General features: G+C 40.3%; 1 protein-coding gene across 3 annotated transcripts in view; it reads left to right on the plus strand.

The window, feature by feature from the left end:
* Nucleotides 1-1,093: 1,093 nt before the first annotated feature.
* Nucleotides 1,094-25,132, plus strand: part of Spt7 — a 124,846-nt gene continuing 100,807 nt past the window's right edge. The window contains exon 1 of one of the 3 annotated variants that reach the window (XM_067144125.2): nucleotides 1,094-1,205. The gene's annotated coding sequence lies outside the window, so the exon portion shown is untranslated. The remainder of the gene's footprint in view (nucleotides 1,206-25,132) is intronic. The other 2 variants (XM_067144124.2, XM_067144127.2) reach the window with 2 other exon arrangements.

Here is a 25,132-nt window from a genome sequence, read left to right on the forward strand (position 1 = left end):
ATAAGTATACAACTTGTTTCCTAACATACTTGCTTCCGTTGCATTTAATTTGCAATGAACATACCGTACCACTGTCGGGGTCACTGGCTGAATGGTCAGCGCTGAGGCCTTCGGTTCAGAGGGTTCCGGGTTCGATTCCCGGCAGAGTGGAGGATTTTAATCGCCTCCAATTAGTTCTCTTGGCCCAGGGACTGGGTGTTTGTGTTTGTCCCAACATTTTCCTCTTCATATTCAGACAGCACTACCATCCACCGCAGGAACACGCAATAGTGATTATATCCCTCCACATAGGGTTGGCGTCACGAAAGGCATCCGGTTGTAAAACAGGGCCAAATCAACATGCGCGATACAGTTCGCACCCGCGACCCCATAGGTGTGGGAAAAGTTGTAGAAAAATAAGAACATTTCATACTACTACTAAATATTATTATGAGAAACTCTCAGAATTACTTTTTTTTTTCTCATCACTGCTTAACATTAGTTAAGGTTGTCTCCTTAGTACAATTGTATTTTGTAGAAAGAGTACTGTTATATTATGTCATAATCCCCGTACAAGTTTTGATTTAATACAATTTGTATAGTTTCAAACAGAGGATCATAGTTTCTGATGAAACTACAGTCGCATTAGAGTATATAACTCCAGGAAACTACAATAAAAGCAGGCATGGCTTGTAAACAGACCTGGTTATAAACCAAAACGAACTCACATTACAGAACACATTCGTGCTGCACGTGTTTACGTATCTGCATCATAGATGGTGCTACTAGTTCCTCGGAATCGATTCCGGAATCGGGTACCCGATTCCCCAGGCATATGGAATCGATTCTTCGCGATTCCAGTCGCAACCCATCACTAGCAAAGAATAATGATCCTTAACTCTTTTGCACGTTTGTGCGCTTTTCTTATTAATAATAATAACATATCGTTTTGTGATCAATTTAAATAAATATATTTCAAAAACCACTGCCCTTATTATCTCGATGGCGTATTGTAAATTAGCACTGTCGGCTATGAAATGAAATGTCGTATGGCTTTTAGTGCTATTGCACATGCTATGGCACTGTGCGAGTTGGGTTGGCAATGATTATTTGACGTTTGTCTATCATATGTTTCCTGGTGGTTCGGTTTTTAAAGTGGTGGACGAGTAGAGGGAAGAATTTAAATAATTTACGAAGTTAGATTTGTGAGTTGAGAGTTACAGTAGGTACTCATCAGTTCATTTCATGTTTGATTATTTGTGTGTAGTACTGATAGTTACTTGGCACGAAGATAAATCTCTGCGAAGGCTACTAATTTTAGGGTTAAGTTCTGCAAGATTCCTCTTCATTAATTTGTACAATCTCGTGGAATTCATTACCTACATGATTCTTATTATTATTTAAATAAAGTAAGATTGGTCTCGAAGGAAGAAGTGTTCACTATTAAAATGAAATGCGCACGAATGTATACAGAAAGTTTAGTGATTACTCTGTTGTATTGAAAGTCTTTTCCCGATTTCGAGTAAATGGGGAAATGGTATGTTTGCAGCTCTTACTGCGCAGTTTACACATACACTGTTCACTAGGTTCATGGTAACTTATCACACACAGTTTGTGACAGAAAACATGTATAGCAAGCCTCGTGATTTCATTGCTTGAGGCTTGTTGCTTAAAGGAGCCTAACATCTAGGTCATTAGCCCACTGCGTATTGCCTGGTCCTGTTCAGTTTCTGTTTGTCACGGCATCTGTTATTTAAAAGGGGCCAGATTTCTTAACTCCTCTTCTTTCTTCCCTGGAGTGGTTCTTTATCTTGGGACGTAAATGGCAGTTGTAGGCCAAGTCTCAATTCATCCGTGAGGAAATTTTCTTAGCCTGGACGTATGCCAGTCTAGAAGGTGCAGGTTTTTTATATTCCTGAAATTCTGCATAGGAATTCCACCTTTACTTTGTGTAGAGATGGAGGGATAAATGCCCCCCCAAGAAGATTGCAAGTGTTAAAAACCTTTAATCGATGAAATTAAATTATGGTTTCCATCTGGGCACCTTACTTTTGATATAAAGGCCAAAGGCAGGCATTTATACAAGTGGAGGCACATGCTTCCCCTGGTTCAATGTCACTTCATTGTCCTAAATAAGTGACTTGCAGTGGTGTCGGAATGGCGCACTAGCCGCTAGCGACTTGGAAAAGTGTAGCAATCCAACTGATGAGCCCACTGCTACACTGGAGCGAAACGCTGGTAATTTCACGATTGAAAAAGTGTAGAGAGCTTAAATGTTTTTAACATTATTATTATTATTATTATTATTAGATTAGTAACTAGATTTCTGACATTTCAAATGTGTTTCTTGCACACATGCAATGTTCATTTTCTGTTGTTTCAGCATCACTGTGAGTATGCAGTTGCGTGCAGTACGAGTTGCAGTGTAGAGCATGGCAATACATAAATGTTGGGGCTAGCTTCTGTAACTACTTCTGCCCGTGAACCAATAACACTTGTCCATTTGTCTTGGCAGTTAGGTGAGGGTGATTCACGTTGCTTCTGAGGGACATCCTAGCATTATTTGACAAAACTGATGTAGACAAAATTCATGGGTTGCAACGGAGTTGCCGACTGGCTTGTTGCAGCAGCCTGGCGTCAGGGATTTTATAGCTACTGCCAGCGGGAATTTAGGTTACTCGTAATGTGGAGAACAGACACCTTTTGTAGCCTCTCCTAATATGGAGAACAGACTCTAAATCTGATATATGTCCATAGTTTTGGAAAAATACCTTTTACTCTTACTAATCCTGAGTACTAGGATGCCAGTTCCACCAGCTGCACTGTTCCGAATTCCAGCTTCTCTCCCATAGGTACCGTTGTGGACTTTGCTCATAACCCTGAGCTGGAGCCCTCCTTATTTATGATCCTTGGAGAGAGGGTGTCCCAGAATTGTAAAGCCCCCAAGGGGCCTACATTTATGTAGGCTCCCTATCTGCCACCTGGGGAAATGTCTAGGAGATGACAGATTCCCCCAAGGAATGTCTTCGTTAGAAATGTCTGCATTAAATAAGTTATTAGTCTCAACGTGTGCACTCTCACTGCCCTTTTGAGGGTATTCTTGTCTTTTGTGGTTGTTTGGGCTAGAAAATATGGCTGAAAAGTAAATGTGCATTGGTTGTTCATTTGTTAAAACGTCTGCTGCCGATTGTAATAGTAAACTTGAGTTAATTCGTTCATGTACTTGGGTACTCTCTGCCCCTTTTTGTTGACATTTCAGTTTTTGAAGAGGTCGTACATGAATGTTGAATGGAATTACGTTGACCTTTTAATTCTCAGTTCATAATATTTCTGGGCAGGATGTCTTGGCCTGGGAAAAATGAGAGGCATTGAAGCAAGGAAGAGGAAAAGTTATACAGCATTGTCAAAGTTTTCGTTTGGTAAGTTTTCAGAAAACTGTGATTTCCGTTTCGTCAACTTGCAGTTGTACTCATCTATGTTTGGAACTAGAGTAGTAATGGTGTTGGTTGTTGTATCATTATACTGACAATTTTCTGGGGAATTTTGTAAAATAATAAGCTTACAAGCCAGTGAGATGAAATTCGTAAGAAGTATGATAGGAAAGACAAGGAAAGACAGAGTGAGAAATGAAGCAGTTAGGAAGGAAGTTGGGATAGGAGCTAGCTTAATTGAGAGAGTTGAAAAGAATAAACTAAGGTGGTTTGGGCATGTGAAGAGGATGGAGGAAAATAGAATTCCAAGACAGATGCTGTAGGCAAAGTGCGAGGGCAAGAGAGCAAGAGGAAGACCTAGAACAAGATGGATTGAATCAGTGAAGAGCAGCATAAAAAGACAAAATTTAGACTGGGACAAGATCATGGAAGAGGAATGGTGGAAGGAAAGAGGAAGGTGGAGAAGTACCATATACCCCGACCCAGCAGGACCTGGATAAGGGGAAATGATGATGAATATGCTTTCAAATTTTAAATATAATGGGTCACATTATGGGATTGCAAGTTTCATGGGAGGAAAACAAATAAGAAAAGGCCTTTTTTTTTTTTCTTCCCGTGTGGCTATTTCTAGCAGAGTGCAGCCCTTGTAAGGCGGATCTCCGATGAGGGTGGGCGGCATCTGCCATGTGTAGGTAACTGCCTGTTATTGTGGTGGAGGATAGTGTTACGCGTGATGTGTGAGTTGCAGGGATGTTGGGGACAACACAAACACCCAGCCCCCGAGCCATTGGAATTAACCAATGAAGGTTAAAATCCCCGACCTGGCTGGGATTCGAACCCGGGACCGTATGAACTGAAGGCCAGTACGCTGACCATTCAGCTAATGAGTCGGACAGAAAAGGGCTTAAAACAGTGTATAAGTATTCATTCATTTTAAAATTTAGTGTATGATTTTTCAAAGGACATGTTCACAAACCTTGTATATTCAGGATGTCATACAGAATCTGTTGATATATGTTGAAAAAATAGTATATTGCTTCCACCTAGTCAGTACCAGTATACTAGTTTTTCAACATAATATAACAGATTTAATGGAATCTGTTTGATATCTTGATTGTAGCCACGTGAAATCTGAACCAGAGGGACTGGACATTTAATTTTAAAAATCCAATGTGCATTGGACTGGGAACTGAACTGCGACTGTGTGAATGAGAAGCCAGTGGTGACTCTGCCATATCACTTGGCTATCGTGCCCCACACTGAGATGGTTTGCTGGTGTCAGTAGGTTGATCATGTTTCCAACGTAGACATAAGTTGATGATATATACCGGGCTGTGTGGTTCAGACGGTTGAGGCGGTGGCTTTCTGATTCCAACTGGGCAGGTTCGATCGTAGCTCAGTCCGGTTGTATTTGAAGGTGCTAAAATATGTCAGCCTCGTGTCTGTAGATTTACTGGCGTATAAAAGAACTCCTGCAGGACAACATTCCGGTACTTCGTCTCCAAAAATCGTCGCAAAGTAGTAAGTGGGACGTAAAAAATCCTCCATTGATTATTATCTGATGGTATGGAGTCTCACTGATCTGGAAGAAAATGCCGAAACACCTACTACAATGGTATGGATATGTGTTGTGAACAATGGTCGTTTCGGTTGCAGAGATGGAGTAGACGCTGGAAATCATCAGAAGGGGACAGAGCGTACGGCCTAAGGAACGAAGGGCCGGTACACTGCACGGTGACAGCTCGTAAATCTAGGTCCTGATATAACTCGTGTGGAATACAGTGAAGACAGCGTAGCCAGTATGCAAGGCAAATGAAGTAGTAGTAGTAGTAATCTTGTCCTCTCTGCATTATTTTTGTCACCGCTTTTTACAGTGCGGAAGTAATTAGCTTCATTGACTAGTTTTGATACCGGTACTGTGTAGACTCAACCAACCTCATGGGCTTTGAAATTCTTTAGTTAGACCTGAGTTAAAAGGTTTGATGGTCGTTGGGACCGAGTTTGTTGATGGATGTTATGGCAGAGATGTTTTTAAATACTATTTTCATATGTATCTCTGGACATATTGTAGGTTTATTTATCTATCTTTTTTCTTTCCAGTTCACATTATATTTTCCTGTAAAACTTTCAGTAACACGTTCTCATGGCAGTAAACTAGTGTCCTTGTCCGAAGTTGGTGCATCTCTTTAAATCTCTAGCATTACTAAGAATTGAACCCGAGCCTCCAAGAATGGTTGCTAATAATGCTAACCGTTATGCTACAGAGGTGGACACCTAAGAGCTTAACACATTCATGTGAAGAAAATAATCCATTACTTCAGTGGCGTATACTGAGGGCTACCAAGGCTATCAGTGAAGCCCAAATCTCAGTTGAGAATGATGGAAGTCTAAAGCACATTATAATGTAAGCATATGAAACATTGTTCCATTTACAAAACTTGAAAGCAGTGAGAAAAAACGTCGCACATATTTCTGAGAGCAAGGCATCGGAGACTGATATCGTAGCCCAGACTTTCACCCCTCTCCCCTCGACTCGCCACATGCGGCTTGCTGCTGGACATCGGATAGGTGCGGGACCGGCGGAGGATAGGTGTGCTAAGCTTCGGTCCGTCAGATCGCCACTGCTAACTATCAACCATGCGTTATTCATCGTATATATTTCTTTACCTCATACTTCGGACTTAACGATATAGATAAGAGAGTGCGGGTATTCCTCACTCCTGTTTACTTCTACATCCTTGTAGGAAGAGACTGCAGGGCTGCTGTTAGAGGAGCAATATAGTTTTATTTTTATTGGTAGATCTGCCAAAATGAAATGCCATCTTTCAGGTTTAGTGTTTTCTTTTGTTGGTTAGAATCAAACCCGTGATCATGGGTTGGACACCAACCCTGATCTCCCGAGGAATCTAATTAACTAGTGAACGATGGGTACGACCGCTTTAAAATAATAATAATAATAATAATAATAATAATAATAATAATAATAATAATAATGGGGCATGGCATCTGTATAGACTTGGTATTGACCTAATGGGGATCAAATGAATGGCGATGTTGTCATAAACACCCAGTCTCCAAGCGAGGGAAATTAACAGTATGAGGGGATTGATTCTGGAAACTGAACCGGGGCCATCGGACCAAAAGCAAACGTTCCATCCATTTAGCCACAAAGCCGGACTTTCATTTGCTAAACACTAGGCTACCATCTCCACTGATCAGGGGTTGAGCATTGGCAGTAGCAGAGGCCAGCAGTAGCCTGTAAAGCAGCCTGGACAACACAGCAGGCTTCTGCATTGGCTACTGGCTGTAGCTCAAAATGCTGAAGGCTTGACGCTCACTAAACCTACGATCAAAAAGAGGTAACCTAAGTCTAGTGGTAGCCCACATCTTGATCCCAGCATATGCCACTGCATTACTACTTGTTTACCAGGTTTGAGTAGCCTATCAACACATTTTGACTCACGAACACAACTTATGATTGTGCATGGTTGATTCCTCCTATATCATTCTCAAGTTTCAAAAATTAATCTGCCCGAAATTACAGGTGAACACGAGGATCCAGAATACTGGGTAGAAGTTCAGTAATGGTTGGGTACTAGCACCACGAGCAGTGCTATGGCAGTCACGTTGTACGATACTCTCCTGATTCCCACTATGTACTCATCTCCTTGGTAGGGGAGAGGACAATTTTACCAAGTATTGAAAGAAATCCCTGTCAATCATTGGTCTGCAGATGTCCTGGATAGTGACAAAAAGCCATTGGTGTAATATGTCAGGGGTGTTATGTGCTTCTTCAAGGGAGCGTAGTCCCGATTTGTGACAGACCTCTAGTCTAATTAATAATATATCAATCAATCAATTTACTTTGGATTTTTTCCAGTTCTTGGATCAATTAATTCTGGTTGAGGGGTCCCATACACTGGAACCATACTCTAGTTGGGGTCTTACCAGAGACTTATATGCCCTCTCCTTTACATTTGTACTACAACCCCTAAATACCCTCATAACCATGTGCAGAGATCTGTACCCTTTATTTACAATCTTATTTACGTGATTACCCTAATGAAGATTTTTACTTATGTTAACACCCAGGTACTTACAATGATCCCCAAAAGGAACGTTCATGCCATTAACGCACTTATTAAAACTGAGAGGACTTTTCCTATTTGTGAAACTCGCAATCTGACTTCTAACCCCGTTTATTGTCATACTGTGGAGGATCAAACCAGCCTTCTGGCTGAATACCCAACATACACATCGTCATACCATTGCCTTCTGTCTATCTCACAACATTATCAAGGTCATTTTGCAGTTGCTCACTTATTTATTACTCTGTACAGAAAAACAACATCTGCAAAAAGCCTTATCTCTGATTCCACTTCTTTACTCATATCATTCATATATATAAGAAAGGAACAGTATTACTGCCTTGAGATTTCCTAGAAATATAGCCACCCATTCAGTCACTCTTTTGTCTAGTCCAGTTGCACTCATTTTTACCAGCAGTCTGCCAAGATCTACCATATCAAATGCCTTAGATAAGGCAATTGGAGTACAGTCCATTTGACCTTCTGTATCCAGGATATCTGCTATATCTTGCTGGGATCTTACAAGTTGAGCTTCAGTGGAATAACCTTTCCTAAACCCGAACTGCCTTCTCTCGAACCAGTTATTAATTTTGCAAACATGTCTAATATAATCAGAAATAATGCTTTCCCAAAGCTTACATGCAATGCATGTCAAATGACTGGCCTGTAATTTTCAGCTTTATGCCTATCACCCTTTCCTTTTTACACAGGTTCCGATAGCTGCAGTCGCTTAAGTGTGGCCAGTATCCAGTATTCGGGAGATAGTAGATCCAAACCCCACTGTCGGCAGCCCTGAAGATGGTTTTCCGTGGTTTCCCATTTTCACACCAGGCAAATGCTGGGGCTGTAGCTTAACACCATGGCCACTTCCTTCCCACTCCTAGCCCTTTACTGTCCCATCGTCGCCATAAGACCTATCTCTGTCGGTGCGACGTAAAGAAAAAAAAATTACACATGTTCTACTATAGGAACTCTCCATTCATTTGGTATAGCTCCTTCATGCAAACAATAATCAGATAACTACTTCAGATATGGTACTATATCCCAACCCATTGTCTTTAGTATATCCCCCGAAATCTTGTCAATTCCAGCTGCTTTTCTAGTTTTCAACTTTTGTATCTTACTGTAAATGTCATTGTTATTATAGGTAAATTAGTCACCTCCTCTAAGCATATACATTCAGAGGTATTGAGTTTTTAGTGTTCCCCAGTTGGTAATGAAATAGTATACAGATCTACAAATTGAAATTTGTTGAGAGCTTTTTTACATTTGAAAAGTGATTCTTGTTATTTCAGTGCTGCTGAAATAACGACTTCTTCTTTTCTCCATCACATCAGGAATTTTTTGCAAATGAAGGATGAAATACTAAATAATAATAATAATAATAATAATATTTGCTTTATGTCCCACTAATTACTTTTTAAGGTCTTTGGAGACACCGAGTTGCCGGAATTTAGTTCCGCAGGAGTTCTTTTATGTGCCAGTAAATCTACCGACACGGGGCTGTTGTATTTGAGCACCTTCAAATACCACCGGACTGGGGATGAAATATTAATGTATCTTGTTTGCAATATATATATATATATATATATTCCATATGTATTCCATTGCCCTTGGTATCTCTTTTTCATTTCTCTAATACCCTGGTGGAACCTCTCTCCTTGCTCCTCACCAACTGCCCCAGGTTATCAGTAAATTCTTCCAACGAAGCGAGTGGCTTTGATCACCATTGTCAGCAGCCCTGAAGATGGTTTTCAGTGGTTTCCCATTTTCACACCAGGAAAATGCTGGGGTTATTCCTTAATGACGGCCATGGCCGCTTCCTTCCCAGTCCTAGCCCTTACCTATTCTATAATTGCCATAAGGTCTGGCTCCATGGCTAAATGGTTAGCATGCTGGCCTTTGGTCACAGGGGTCCCAGGTTCAATTTCCAGCAGGGTTGGGAATTTTAACCTTAATTGGTTAATTTCGCTGACATGGGGTCTGGGTGTAGGTGTCATCTTCATAATTTCACCTTCCTCATGATGCGTAGGTCGCCTGTGGGCATCAAATAAAAAAAACCTGCATCTGGCGAGCTGAACTTGTCCTCGGACACTCCCGGCACTAAAAGCCATACGCCATTTCCATTTCATTGCTATAAGAACTATCTGTTTTGGTGCGATGCAAAGCAAATTGTAAAATAACAAAATAAAATCCTACTATTTTTAAAGGACTATTTTTCTTGATTTGAGTGTCTCTTTTTTTTTAAGTACTGTATTCCAATAATTTTGTTGAGGAGAGCTTCGTAGTCACAAATGAACGTCTTTGCTCTGACCGATGCACGTGTTCACTCTTTTGCTTGACTGTGACGTATGCTTGGTATATTAGCCGCCTGCATTTCAGATACCCAAGCCTGGCCACACTAGGCTAGCCTTAACGGGTGCCCAGTTGACCAATTCTGATTTCCCCTTTCAAAAGTCTTGTGTAGGTGAATAGTGATACAGTCCATTTGACCTCCTGAATCTAAAATATTTGCTATATCTTGATGGAAATAACATTTCTTACACTGTACTGCCTTCTATGATCATCATTTCACAGTTCCACTTTCTTGGGTACTGTTGGCTGGCCTCTTCCATTGTCTTATTGATATATGGTCTGTTGTTAATGACGTCCCCCAGTGTCCTTCCCCATTCTGCAATCTCTATTTTTATGATGTCTATTCAGTGGTTTCTTGGTCTTCCCACCATCAGTTTCCCTGTCACATGTCTCTCCAAGGTATGCTGTCCTTGTTGGCTCCATCCTCATTACATACCCAAACCATCTCAGTCTGGACATGTTGACCTGATCTAACAATGATGTAACAATCCCAGCTTTCTTCCTAACCACATCATTCCTTAACTTGTCCAGTTTGGTTTTTTGAATTGTGGACCTAAGGAACTTCATCTCAGATGCCTGTAACCTTGATGAGTCTTTCTTAGTGAGGGTGCAGGTTTCAATACCATAGGTTAAGATTGGTATGAATTACTGATTGAACATCACCAGCTTTGATTTTGTTGGTACTTTGGGATCCCAGAGGAGTGTTCGTACTTGCTGGTAAAAGTGAGAGCTCTTGTGCACTTTATTTGCCACCTCCTTTGTGGCTAGTGTATCTCGAGATATTACACTGCCGAGGTATGTAAAGCTTTCCATACTTTCTAGTGGATGGTTTCCTAGTATGATGTTTGCTGGTCATCCCTCTCTGTTTATTGCCATCACTACTGTTTTGAGTTCACTTATCTTGAGATTGAACTGCTGGAACATAACCTTCCATTCATTGAGTCTCGACTGTACTTGTTCCTCAGTTTCTCCCCAGATCATGACATCATCAGCGAAGGCCATTGCATTTAGTTCACCACACCACTTTCGGTCTTGAACTAGGATGAATATCCGTCACCCAATCGCACACAGCTGGTACAGTTCTCATGCAGCATCTGAACTTTCCTCACCAGTCCCTCTGGCACATTTCTTTTTCTCGGGCATTTCCATATCTTTTCTCTTGCAATGCTGTCTTAAGCCTTCTCAATGTCAAGGAAAATCTTAAACAGATCTTTGCCTTTTCCCCAATATTTTTCCATTAACATATGGACACCGAAGATTAGGTCTGTTGTGGACCTGTTAGGCGTGAAGCCATACTGTTCCTCTTCAAACTGTGGCTCTAAGATGACTCGCAATCTGCTTTCTATAAGATTTTCTCAAGAATCTTAAGCCCATGAGAAAGGAGAGTTATTCCCCGGTAGTTGGAGCATTTTCGGTGATTTCCTTTCTTAAATGGGGGGGGGGGGGATAACACCCTTGCTCTAATCAGTAGGTATCTTGCATCTTCCCAAACTGTATTGTGCACACTGTGTAGCCACTGTAAACCCTGGAATCCTGCTGCTTTAATAATGCCTCTGCTGACTTCATCGATTCCTGGGGACTTCTCTTGCGGTATCTTCTTAAGGCCTGCTTCTGTTTCTGCCCATATAATGGGAGGTTCCTCTGTGCAGGTTTCAACAGCTGGTTCTTTTATTCTCTGAACTGCTTCTGTCCTGTTCATTAGGTGATCAGAATGATTCCTCAGAACCTCTCTGATGTCCTCTTCTTTCCTGGCCAGGTTCCCATTAGGATCCTCAATTGCTTTGATGATTTCAACTGAATTCCTTTTGTTTTTGTTCACTCTGAACAATTGTTTCATATTTCCTCTGCTGTCTTCCTTCAATTGTTGAGTAAATTTCTCCCAGCACTTTATCTTCTCCTCTTCTACTACTCTTTTAACTCTCAGTTTCTTGTCCCGGTAAACTTGCTCGAGGTCTCTGATTTTCCCCTCATCCCTTACCTGTTCTGGCTTGGATTTCTCTCTATTTCGTTCTTTTTGAGCTATGTTCCATTCTTTTATTGAGGATATTACTCTTTCATTCCACCAGGTTGTCTCTTTTTCCCTTACTCTTGCACTTGTCTTCCTGCAAACCTCTATTGCTTCTTTTGTCAAAGTGTTTTTAAATCTTGTCCACTCTGCTTTCCCACAGCTTATGTGCCACACATATCAAGAACACTGGCCTGTAATTATCCCTTTGTATTGGGCTACTATAGCTTCTCTCCATTCATTTGGTATTGCTCCTTGCAAACAGTAAAAAATTGCTGAAAATGATTATTAAAATGCTCACTTTCACATCAATTTACAAATTTCTACAAAACAAGGCCACTAGACCAAAGCGGTACAAATTATTAGAGAAAGATCTCACTGAATAAGGATCGCCAAATCTACAAGATCAAAAGAAAGTACAAAACATCATTCAAACACGGGAATTTAGGAACAAGAAGGGAAATCCACAAGATCTGCATGGTCGGAGGACCAGAGACATGCACAATAATTGAAGATGAAGAACTGCAGGGAAAGAAAGAAGGCTGAAAAATGTTGATTCCGCATGGACCTAGGCGACCCATTCGCGAAGAAGAAGAAGAAGAAGAAGAAGAAGAAGAAGAAAATGCTCTTAAATTTGTGGGCAAAATGCTACAAAATAAGTAAAAACTTAAAAAATATTCGACCAAACTGAATTTGATTGATTGTGTAACTTTTTTTTTTTTTTTTTTTTGCAAGTTGCTTTACGTTGCACTGACAAAGATAGGTCTTATGGTTACGATGGGACAGGAAGGGGCTAGGAGTGGGAAGGGAGCAGCTGTGGCCTTAATTAAGGTACAGTCTGGGGATATATTACAGGCTATGGGTTGGGACATAGTGCCATATCTGAAATACTCGGTATTTGATTACTGTTTGCATGAAGGAGTGTTACCAAATGAATGGAGAGTTGCAATAGCAGTCCCAGTATACAAGGGAAAGGATGACAAACATAAAGCTGATTTCAGGTCAGTCAGTTTGACGTGTTTTTTGTAAGCTCTGAGAAAGCATTCTTTCTGATTTTTTTATATCCGTTTGCAAAATTACTAACTGGTTTGATAGAAGGCAGTTTGGGTTTGGGAAAGGTTATTCCAGAGAAGCTCAATTTGTAGGATTCCAGCAAGATATAACTTAGTAAATATTTTAGATTCAGGAGGCCAAATGGACTGTGTCACTTAACGTACTCACACGGACGCACACAAGATGCTGTCAGTTGGTATAGTGAATTTTATTTACATATATTCACAAATACACACACTTTATCTTAATCACCGTATCACAACATAATACTTTACTTCAGGACTGTCAACTAAGTCGTCATTATTAAAAACAACTGAATAACACAGCACATATGTCTACAAGCATATCACTTCAATATGGAGGCTGCGTTTTACAGCATGTCACAAAGTCACAAGCATATTTCTTGCTACACCATAACTTGTCAACCAATAACTTCCAAGCAGTGACTAACTAAAAACTGTAACTCACTTCACCGTCAAGATCGTGTCTTTATTTATTTATTTATATATTTATTTATTTATTTATTTATTTATTAGTGCCTTTTTTACAGTGATGAAGTTAGGGCTCTCTTACACACATATATGCTGGCCAGTCTTCCAGAAAGATACGTTACAAAAAACTACCTTCTTGAATATTCTAGAGTGTCCAATACATAGAAATTGTGTATAGAATATTCTCAATCATTCTAGTGTCTATACCATTCTGGAAGTTACAGTGCGTTTCACAATTATAGATTACAATTGATATATACAGGTATGAATAAATTATAATACTAATTTATGGGTATTTACATTAACGGAACTGATATCAATGTCTATGTACAACACATGTTCATGACATAACCTCACATACAGTATGATCATTTGACTATGTAAATAATATTTAAAGTCAAGAATTTCATGTTTGGTCCATATTGAATAGAGATTACAAAACAATAAGTTAGATTGTACAAGATCCACTTTTTCAATACAAGATGTGTTGTTGGTTAAAATTACAACCTCATTTATTTATGGTACTCGTTTCAACATCCATGGATGTCATCAGCCAATTAGGGTCCTTGTACAAAGATACATATAAAGTTAAAACACACAAAATTGACCCTCATAATTAAGACTGTCTATAACAAGTTAAAATACAAAGCATGTTTATGCTAAATGTCCAGGTTTGAATATATAATTTGACAACTTGTTAGTCACAAAATAAAAAAATCAAAGCTGAGAAGCCTCGCAGAAAAACGAGTTCGAAGTCTTTGACACTCCTAAAATGTATAGATTTGGGTGCTTTTTGCGGCATTGGAAGCCACAACATAAGTACCGTAGAGAAATGTATGCTGAGTGCACTGTGGTAATGTTAAATACGTTAAATGAGGTTGTAATTTTAACCAACAACATATCTTGTATTGAAAAGGTGGATCTTGTACAATCTACCTTATTGTTTTGTACGTAAATAATAATAATAATACTAATACTTATGACATAACTTCACACACAACACGATTGTATCATAATAATAATAATAATAATAATAATAATAATAATAATAATACAAATACTAACATGATGTAACACTTCACAGCCATATATACAAGTAATAATAATAATCACGATCATAAATAATAATAATGATAATAATAATAATAATAATTCGAGCTCTATGTCTGCATTAGTTACCCATGGGTGAGAAAATATTGTTTTTAAAGTTATACCTGTTATCACACTTGCGTCAATATCTCCCCTATAACTTGAAACAATTTCCACACTTAGCCACACTCGTCGACACTTCCTTGCAGGTAGGTTGTATCTTCTTTCTTCCTCGACGTCGCTGGATGTGCTCCCCTCCTCCTCTTGACTAACACGTGCCGTGTCGGGGTTGCCTCGCCGCCAGCCTCTTCTTCGATGATAGTTTGTGTTCTCCTCCCGATGACCAAATGGTGCTGTGTCATTAGTAGCCTCTCCTCCAGGATTATTCTGTATGCGCAGCGGTTGGGTGACTCGCCGCAACTCCGATGCGTGGACCTTGACAGGAGGGTTGGTCTTTAGTAAGTAGACCCCATGGCCCAGCTGTTTATCCACCTCGATGGGACTGACCCAGTTAGGTGCGAGACCTGCGTGAAACCCTCCAATCTTATTACTGACTGGGTGGTTATGACACAGTACTTGTTGGCTTGATAGGAAGATCTGCATCTCTTCGACATTTTGGGCCTTGGCTTGGGTAAGGGATCTCTTCTCGGCCAAAGCTTGCTTCTCCTCTATGTTCTGCTGCTGCTGCCACTCTGCCAGGGAAACAGCTGCATCATCTTGACCCAGAGTGGATGGTGGACAAATCTCCCAATCCCCAGTGCTGTACAGATGTCGACCAAGAAACAGCTTTGCTGGTGAATAGCCGGTGATACGGTTGATGTGTCGTCGCAGGGCAAAGAGTGACTGTGGTATCTGACGGTCCCACAGTCGATGTTCTTTGTCTATCAGGTGGACTCCTAGCATCCTTTTCAGTTCCTGGTCTGTTGTTCCATTGGATTTGCCCTTAGGTTGTAGGTAAGGTTGGTCCAGTGCTCCACACTCCATTCCGTCATCATTTGCTGCCACTTCCTCGATACAGTCGCCAGTTAACGTACTCACACAGACGCACACAAGATGCTGTCAGTTGGTACAATGAATTTTATTTACATATATTCACAAATGAACACACACTTTACCTTAAACACCGTATCACAACATAATACTTCACTTCGAGGCTGTTAACAATGTCGCCTTTATTAAAAACAACTGAATAATACAGCATATAGAGGTTACAACCTTGGAACACAAATAAAATAGATGACTATGTACAAGCATGTCACTTCAGTATGGAGACTGCGTTTTACCGCATGTCAAGAAGTCACAAGTATATTCGTTACTACACCATAACTCATCAATCAATAACTTCCAAGAAATAACTAACTAAAAACTGTAACTTGCTTGATGTTTAACATATTATACCCACCTGAAAATCGCACAAGCGCGCAAATCGCCATACAATACATCTTTTTAACTCATGGCAGTAAAAAACAGTAAATTAAATCCACACCACGACCGCCAACTGCGCATCCTCATATGGAACGCAGACTGCATTCAATCGAAGAAAATTGAATTCACTCAGATTCTTAAAGAACAGGAAATAGACGTTGCCTTGCTATAGGAAACAGGACTGAAAGAAAAGAACAAATTTAGAATACCTGGCTACAGAACCTACAGGGATGACAGACCAGGGGTTAAAGATAAAGGAGGAACGGCCGTGGTAATTAAACACTATATAAAACACGAGCGTATATTCATTCCTGCTCTCAATACAATAGAAACAACAGCTGTTAAAATTCAAACCGCAACAGGTCCGCTGTTACTTATATCCACCTATAAGTCACCAGCCAAAAAAACTCTTCCATTCGGACCTAGACTACTTAATGGGACATAATCTACCAACAATAATAGCAGGAGACTTGAACTCAAAACATCCCAGCTGGAACTCGAGTAACAAACTAAGCCGGACAGCAACTCCTAAACTACTGTAACAAAAACCCTGTTGTGGCCATAGGACCAGTAGAACCTACGTACGTACCCAGGAACCCTCGACACAACCCAGATGTACTGGACATTGCAGTAATCAGAGATGTTAATTTACCAGTTGACCTATAAACACTTGTCGCCACGGACTCGGACCACAACCCCGTTATCGTGACTGTGGGTACATCCACCTCAAGCTACAAGTCTGACGCCATCAATATTAAAAATATCGACTGGGTAAATTTCAGAAGCATTTTAAACCAGTATTACAAAGATAAACTACAACCCATACACACAAAAGAAGAAATAGACGCATCGGTATCTGAAGTAATAGCAAGCATATAAACAGCAGCTAGATACTCTAAAAAGGCACAAACCCCCAGCAAGAAGAAAGATCTCCAGTTAGAAATACTAAATGTTATTAAATCCAAAAGATCCACCCGTAAACTTTGGCAAAAATTTAGATTACCCCGTCATAAAACACTGTATCACCAGCTAGCAAAGCAATGTAAAGAAGCTCTCCAAGACTATTCTAACAAGGAGTGGCAAAATACGTTACAAAATTTATCAACAAAAGACCACAGCCTATGGCACATGACCAGAGCATTAAAGACTTCCCGCAGAGAGATCCCTATTCTAAAAAGTAACAATCAAACTGCCAATACCGACCTAGAAAAAGCTGAAATGCTAGCTCACGGACTGGAGCTTAGATTTACACCAAACGGCACGCCTAACAATCCAACCTTCACCCAGCAAGTAGAAGAAGAGGTACAGAACTATAAAGCTTCTGATTTACAAGGCACACTTAGATTGAAAACAGTCAAAGAGGTACGGAAAATAATGAGGTCACTGAGAGACCAAAAAGCCCCTGGGTTTGACGGACAAAATCTTAAAGGAATTACTTATTTGCGTCACAGAACGGATAGTCGAAATATTCAACGCCGCTCTAAAAATTGGCTATTTTCCAAATAAATGGAAAATTGCGAAGATTATTCCAATTCCGAAACCCGACAAAATTCCCTCCCACCCAAACAGTTACCGACCCATCAGCCTCCTAGATAGTCTAGGCAAAGTACTGGAAAAACTCATTCATCATAGACTCCGAGAAATAGATACCGTCAGAAACGCCATTCCAAACGAGCAATTTGGGTTCAGACCGCACCACTCCACCACCCAGCAATTAATCCGAGTAGTGAATATAACTAAATCTCTAAACTGCCACCGGGCTAGACCAATAATATACCTAGATATAGCAGAAGCTTTCGACCGAGTCTGGTCTGAGGGGTTGCTACTCAAACTAAAAAACCTACAAATAGATCCTATGTATTGGAAAATAATCAGCAGCTACCTTCAAGATCGCAAATTCTTTGTATTAGCTAATGGCAATGAATCAACCTATAAAGAAATTAGAGCAGGAGTGCCGCAAGGCAGTATCCTAGGACCATTACTCTACCTCATTTTTGTCCATGATATACCTAAAACGGAAGGTACAGAGATCGCCATGCACGCTGATGATACCTTAATAACAGCCGACTCATTTAAAGTTCAGGTAGCAGTAGATAAAATACAAAGAGCAATAGATAACTTAATAGACTGGTTCGAAAAATGGCGCATCAAAGTCAACCCTCTTAAAACTGCAGCGGTACTCCACAGTATCGTATGGCACCACAAACCAACTAGCTTTGTTACAATATACAACACCCAAATTCCATGGTCTCCAGAAGCAAAATACCTAGGAGTAATCCTAGATCAACGGCTTAAGTTCCGCAGCCACATTAATTACGTACTCACCAATGCACAAAAGGCAACATATAGCATCTACAGCTTAATTTCTCGTCGATCCAGATTATCAGTCACTAACAAATTAATACTCTTCAAGGCACTAATTAGAACAATCCTACTATACGCGGCTCCAGCTTGGGGAACAGCAAAAGACTGTTATATTAAAAGGCCACAGATTCACCAGAACAAACTGCTCAGAACTATAGACAACTCCCCTCTCTACACGAGAAATACAGATTTACACAAGAAATATAGCGTCAAAACTATCAAAGAAGAGATCATTGCTCAGGCAAAGAACTTCTACAGCACCCTGCCAAAGACACAATCCCTTAATCAAAGAGATCATGGATATGGATGAAAATGTACACTACAAAAAGAAACATCCAAAAACATTGATTCTCCTATAAACAAAGCAAATGACTACAAATAACTAAGTCAACAAGTATTTAGCAATTGAAAAATGCAGAACTTATTGTTAATGTAAGACAGTAACACTAATTTACAGTAAAAATGTACAGAACTAGTTAATAATTATATAAATATCAATATAATAATTACATCAACCACTCACAGAGCCAAAAAGCTACAGCAACGTACTCATCCTAAGTGTACAAAAAGTATGAACACAAGTTATACATAATGTAAATAACTGTATAAATAATTGTATATAACTCTGTGCATACACAATAGAAGACATGTGAATATCCTAGGTTAAATATTAGTTAATAGCAACATAAAATATTTACATATTGCACCCTGTACAAATAACTCATTAATAATAATAATAACTTCAAGAATTATACAAAGGTAGCACGTTAAAATGAAGAAAACAGCTCCGCGCCCACAAGTACAGCATGTCCGTAACACATATTGCCTATCTCAGTTGAGCAGGACCTGCGGTTATCAAACCACTCAACACCTCCCTTAAGCCAAAATACGTCCCTAGTCTCTCTGCATTACAACCAAGTAAGAAGGGTAGCATTCCGTCAGGAGTAACAAACTACACGTCTCCTAGTCTCACTGCCTTACAACCAAGTAAGACGGGTTGCATCCATACAGGAGTAATACATTACACAGGAAGTAGATGTTCAATACAATATAGCCTACACGCAGTACTTAAACGTTAAAAAGTAGATACACATCAGTATACCTCGGATTTGTAGGTGGTAATAGGTTAGAATGCAAAGTAATTTGGTTTGTAGGAAGTGTCATGCAACCAGTTCTACCATAATGTAGGAAGAGTAGCACAAATTCAAGGAGTTCTATAGGCTGTACCCCTAATATCTATGCAAATCTCATAGCATAACCGTTGTACAGTGTAGGGTATACTTGTTGCTGGCTTAAGTAAGTTTGCATTCTAAACTATCAGCACTTAATAATTCGGATTCTACACATCAGTATACACGTAGCACTAGCAGTGACAGATTTATGTTAGAAAACTAAAAGTCAGACATACAGCTGATTTAACATAAACTATCACATAAGTAAAATAAAGCAAGATTATGCCGAATACAATAAACTTGCACCAAGCTAATAAACCACCCGTAGGTAAGGGACATAGGACCACATAGGTCGGAGGTCCCACCTTACAAATCCACTGGCGCCGCCCGGGAGGGTAGCAAACGAGTTCGGATCGGCTTAAGTGTGGCCAGTATCCAGTATTCGGGAGATAGTGGGTTCGAACCCCACTGTTGGCAGCCCTTAAGATGGTTTTCTGTGGTTTCCCATTTTTACACGAGGCAAATGCTGGGGCTGTACCTTAAGGCCACGGCCGCTACCTTCAACTCCTAGCTTTTTCCTGTCCCTTCGTCGCCATAAGACCTATCTGTGTCGGTGCGACGTAAAACAACTTGTTAAAAAATGTAATAATAACGATAATATAGAGGAGGCTACCTACAACTTACAAAGTCTTCATAGTAGCTGTTAAGACTGGTCTGAAGATCAGCATCCAGCAGACTGAATTTATGACCAATATTAAGGAGCCCCCTTCTACAGTTCCTCTCCCAGACACTACCATACGAAAAGTACCTGCAGTTAAGTACTTGGGGAGAATGGATCTCTGCGAATCAGAGCAAGAACCTAGCCGTAGATGCCAGAAGTCCCAAGCGTGTAAGGGCTTATCACTCCTGTCATAGTATCTATTCATCTAAGTGCCTCTCCAAGAACCTCGAACTCAGTCACTACAACTTGGTCATCAAACCATCTGTTCTGTATGCTTCTGTGTGCCTTGTAATGGCCAGGAAGGGCCCACTAAGAAAGCTGGAGTTAAGAGAGGAAGATCCTGAGGAGGATATTAGGACCAATCAGAGAGAAAGGAGGCATTATCAGAATCCGCCATAATGATGAACTTTATGAACACCAGGAGGACATCGTCACGTCTGTGAGGAAAAGGTGCCTGACCTTTTATGGACACTTGGCCCATCTGGATTCTGAAAGTCTCACTAACAGGATATTCAGAGTAACTGGAAGAGGCAAGGCTTCTAGGAACAAATGGATCACATCAGTTAAGTTTGATATGGAAAAATTAGATATACCACTGGGACAAACTCATGACCGACTACTGTTCAGTTGAGCCATCCAGCAGGGTGCTTTCCCAACGTCCCTTACAAATAAGAATACTACAGGAACTAAGTGGACAGAGGAGAGAAAGCTGGCTCATAATCAGCAAATGGAGTATTGGAGGAAGAAGAAGAAGAAAGCAACAACTTTACCAAAGAGTAGATATGAGCGCCGTGGTCTTAAGTAGGTCTAAACGGCAAATAATAATAATAATAATAATTGCATAACCTCAGTTACCATGTGCAGGCCTTTTAATCATACCCCATCTAGACTGCCTGCATGCCAATTTCAATGTTCTGTTTTATTCTACTAGATGCCAGAGTGAACCAGTCTTTTTAGATGATCGATAGCTGAGATTTAATTATTTTTTTTCCGGGTAAACGCCAAATGTGTCTCCAGAGGTCTTTTACATGCCTGCATTAAACAACAGGAAGTGTTGAAATGGATTTCTTCTTTTTTTCCCCACCTTTCAAAAGTCTAACTACCTCTGCCAGGTTTGAACCCACGATCTTGGAATCCAGAGGATGGCACTTTACTACTGATCTACAGAGAGAGTTAGCTATATTTCAGCGGTATACTCTCTTGTGTAACTAGCATAGCTTGGATTAGTTTATTGCTTACAATTGAGTGACCTTTGTTTTCATATATCCATGGAAGTTGCTTAGTAATACTGTAGGTTGATCTGAAGGTATATGCTTCTTATATGTGTATAGTAGCTATTGCCTATCCCTAGACTGAGTGTATCTATTAATGACCAATTTTGTAGTCTGGATTGAAATCCTTTGTATTACTTTGTCTAGAGTCAACTTGAGATGATGTTCTCTGGTGACATTACTGTCTAAGTTGGTGAAAACCTTAAACAGCAAGTATATGATTGCTGGAATTGGCTCCCCAGGATGCAGATAAACCTACAATAGGCAAATGGAGGCAGTGACTGTGATGAAAGCTTATTGAGTGGTACATCTGAACTTTTCCTGTCAAGTTACTTTAATTGATCTTTTTGACAATTATTCTTTGTAAACATAATTCTGCTATTTGAATTAAAGTTCTTTTATCATCCATTGAGTGAGTTGGCCACATGGTTTGAGCTGGTAACTATTAGCTTGCATTTGGAAGATGGTAGGTTTGAACCCTACACTTGGCAGGCCTGAAGATGGTTTTTGCATTTTCACATCAAGCAAATACTGGGACTACCTTAATTAAGGTTTTGGTCTCTTCCTTCCCAGTCCTAGCCCTTTCTTATACCATTGTCGCTGGAAAAACTGTCAGATTTGATGAAAAAAATGAAAACCTACAACCTGTTTTCCAGTCATTGACCGGGTCAGAGATGGAATGAATGAAGCAGGTATAGGCTATTAGTACGATGGGGTCGCCACTCCCAAAGTGTGTCAGATTTGATACGATATGAAATTACTAGCAAAAAAGAATCTCTTTTATCATCCCTCAGACAACAGATTTCGCACGTTTCCATTCAGTGGATCACAAGATATAGGAATTGAAAATGGGTTTAATCTTGCCAATGATCAAGAAATGAAGTGTTATTGATTATTGTAAAGATATGTGTATTTGGAATTTGTAACTTTTATTTCTTCTAATTGTGTATGCCCAATGGTTCATGTTTGTGGGTTACTGTAGTCACGTCCTAGTTCGTGAACCATGGGCAACGGCTGAGTGGCCTAGTAAGTGGTCCTGAGAGTTGGGATACCAGTTGCTATGGAATGGGAGTGGGCATCTCGGACATATTCGGAGTCCTGGCCCTCCTTGTGCACAGGCGGCTAGGACTATACAACCCACCCGTGGTCCATAACCCGTTAGAGGAGAGATCCTTACTTGGACTATGTGCAAGTAGGGTAGCATCCTGCTTCATGAATTTACCAAGCTCAGAACATTTTGAGCAAGCCTCGGACCTATGGGAGTAACGGAGTCCCACTCCCATTTGACAGGCGAGGGACTCCTTGGAAACAACTTGGCGAACGAAATGGAATTCGATGGGGAGCTATCAATATTAATGGAGCTTATGGAAGAAAGAAAGTAGGACTGGCTGAATCAGCAAGAGGATGCATCTGGATGTGCTAGGAGTAAGTGATATTCGGGTAAGGGGAGATAACGAGAAAGAGATGGGAGATTATAAAGTGTACTTGACGGATGTTAGAAAGGGAAGGGCAGAGTCTGGGGTAGGGCTCTTTATCAGGAATACCATTGCACACAACATAGTTTCTGTTAGGCACGTAAATGAGCAAATGATGTGGGTAGATTTGTCAGTTGGAGGAATTAGGACTAGAATTGTGTCCGTGTATTCACCATGTGAGGGTGCAGATGAGGATGAAGTTGACAAGTTTTATGAAGCATTGAGTAACGTCTTGGTCAGGCTCAACAGCAAGGATAGAATAGTGCTAATGGGCGATTTCTATGCGAGAGTTGGGAATAGAACTGAAGGATACAAAAGGGTGATTGGTGAATGTGGGGAAGATATGGAAGCTAATGGGAATGGGAAGCGTTTGCTGGACTTCTGTGCTAGTATGGGTTTATCTGTTACGAATACATTCTTCAAGCATAAGGCTATTCACCGCTACACGTGGGAGGCTAGGGGTACCTGATCCATAATAGACTATATCTGAACAGACTTCGAATTCAGGAAATCTGTTAGGAATGTACGAGTTTTCCGGGGATTTTTCGATGATACAGACCACTTTCTGATCTGTAGTGAACTAAGTATCTCTAGGCCTAGGGTAGAGAAAGTGAAATCTATCTGCATACGAATAAGGGTAGAAAATCTCCAGGACGAGGAAATTAGACAGAAGTACATGGATATGATTAGTGAGAAGTTCCGAACAGTGGACAGTAAGCAGGTTCAGGATATAGAAAGTGAATGGGTGGCATACGGGGATGCTGTAGTAGAAACAGCAAGGGAATGCCTAGGAACAACTGTGTGTAAAGATGGGAAAAGGCGAACATCTTGGTGGAATGATGAAGTGAGAGCAGCTTGTAAACGTAAAAAGAAGGCTTATCAGAAATGGCTCCAAACAAGGGCTGAGGCAGACAGGGATTTATATGTAGATGAAAGAAACAGAGCAAAACAAATAGTTGTTGAATCCAAAAAGAAGTCATGGTAAGATGTGGTAACAACCTGGAAAGGCTAGGTCAGGTAGCAGGGAAACCTTTCTGGACTGTAATAAAGAATCTTAGGAAGGGAGGGGAAAAAGGAAATGAACAGTGTTTTGAGTAATTCAGGTGAACTCATAATAGATCCCAGGGAATCATTGAAGAGGTGGAGAGAATATTTTGAAAATCTTCTCAATGTAAAAGGAAATCATTCTGGTGGTGTTGTGAACAGCCAAGCTCATGCGGAGGAGGAAAATGATGTTGGTGAAATAATGCTTGAGGAAGTGGAAAGGATGGTAAATAAACTCCATTGTCATAAAGCAGCAGGAATAGATGAAATTAGACCTGAAATGGTGAAGTATAGTGGGAAGGCAGGGATGAAATCGCTTCATAGAGTAGTAAAATTAGCATGGAGTGTTGGTAAGGTACCTTCAGATTGGGCAAAAGCAGTAATTGCACCTATCTATAAGCAAGGGAACAGGAAGGATTGCAACAACTATCGAGGTATCTCATTGATTAGTATACCAGGCAAAGTATTCACTGTCAGCTTGGAAGAGAGAGTGCGATCAGTCATTGAGAGGAAGTTGGATGAAAACCAGTGTGGTTTCAGACCAGAGAAAGGCTGTCAGGATCAGATTTTCAGTATGCGCCAGGTAATTGAAAAATGCTACGAGAGGAATAGGCAGTTGTGTTTATGTTTCGTAGATCTGGAGAAAGCATATGACAGGGTACCGAGGGAAAAGATGTTCGCCATACTGGGGGACTATGGAATTAAAGGTAGATTATTAAAATCAGTCAAAGGCATTTATGTTGACAATTGGGCTTCAGTGAGAATTGATGGTAGAATGAGTTCTTGGTTCAGGGTACTTACAGGAGTTAGACAAGGCTGTAATCTTTCACCTTTGCTGTTTTTAGTTTACATGGATCATCTGCTGAAAGGTATAAAATTGCAGGGAGGGATTCAGTTAGGTAGAAATGTAGTAAGCAGTCTGGCCTGTGCTGACGACTTGGTCTTAATGGCAGATTGTGCTGAAAGCCTGAAGTTTAATATATTGGAACTTGAAAATACAGTAGGTGCAATGAGTATGGTATGAAAATCAGCCTCTCGAAGACTAAATTGATGGCAGTAGGTAAGAAATTCAACAGAATTGAATGTCAGATTGATGATACAAAGCTAGAACAGGTCGATAATTTCAAGTATTTAGGTTGTGTGTTCTCCCAGGATGGTAATATAGTAAG

Source organism: Anabrus simplex, chromosome 3 (assembly GCF_040414725.1).
Source record: "Anabrus simplex isolate iqAnaSimp1 chromosome 3, ASM4041472v1, whole genome shotgun sequence".
NCBI lineage: Eukaryota > Metazoa > Arthropoda > Insecta > Orthoptera > Tettigoniidae > Anabrus > Anabrus simplex.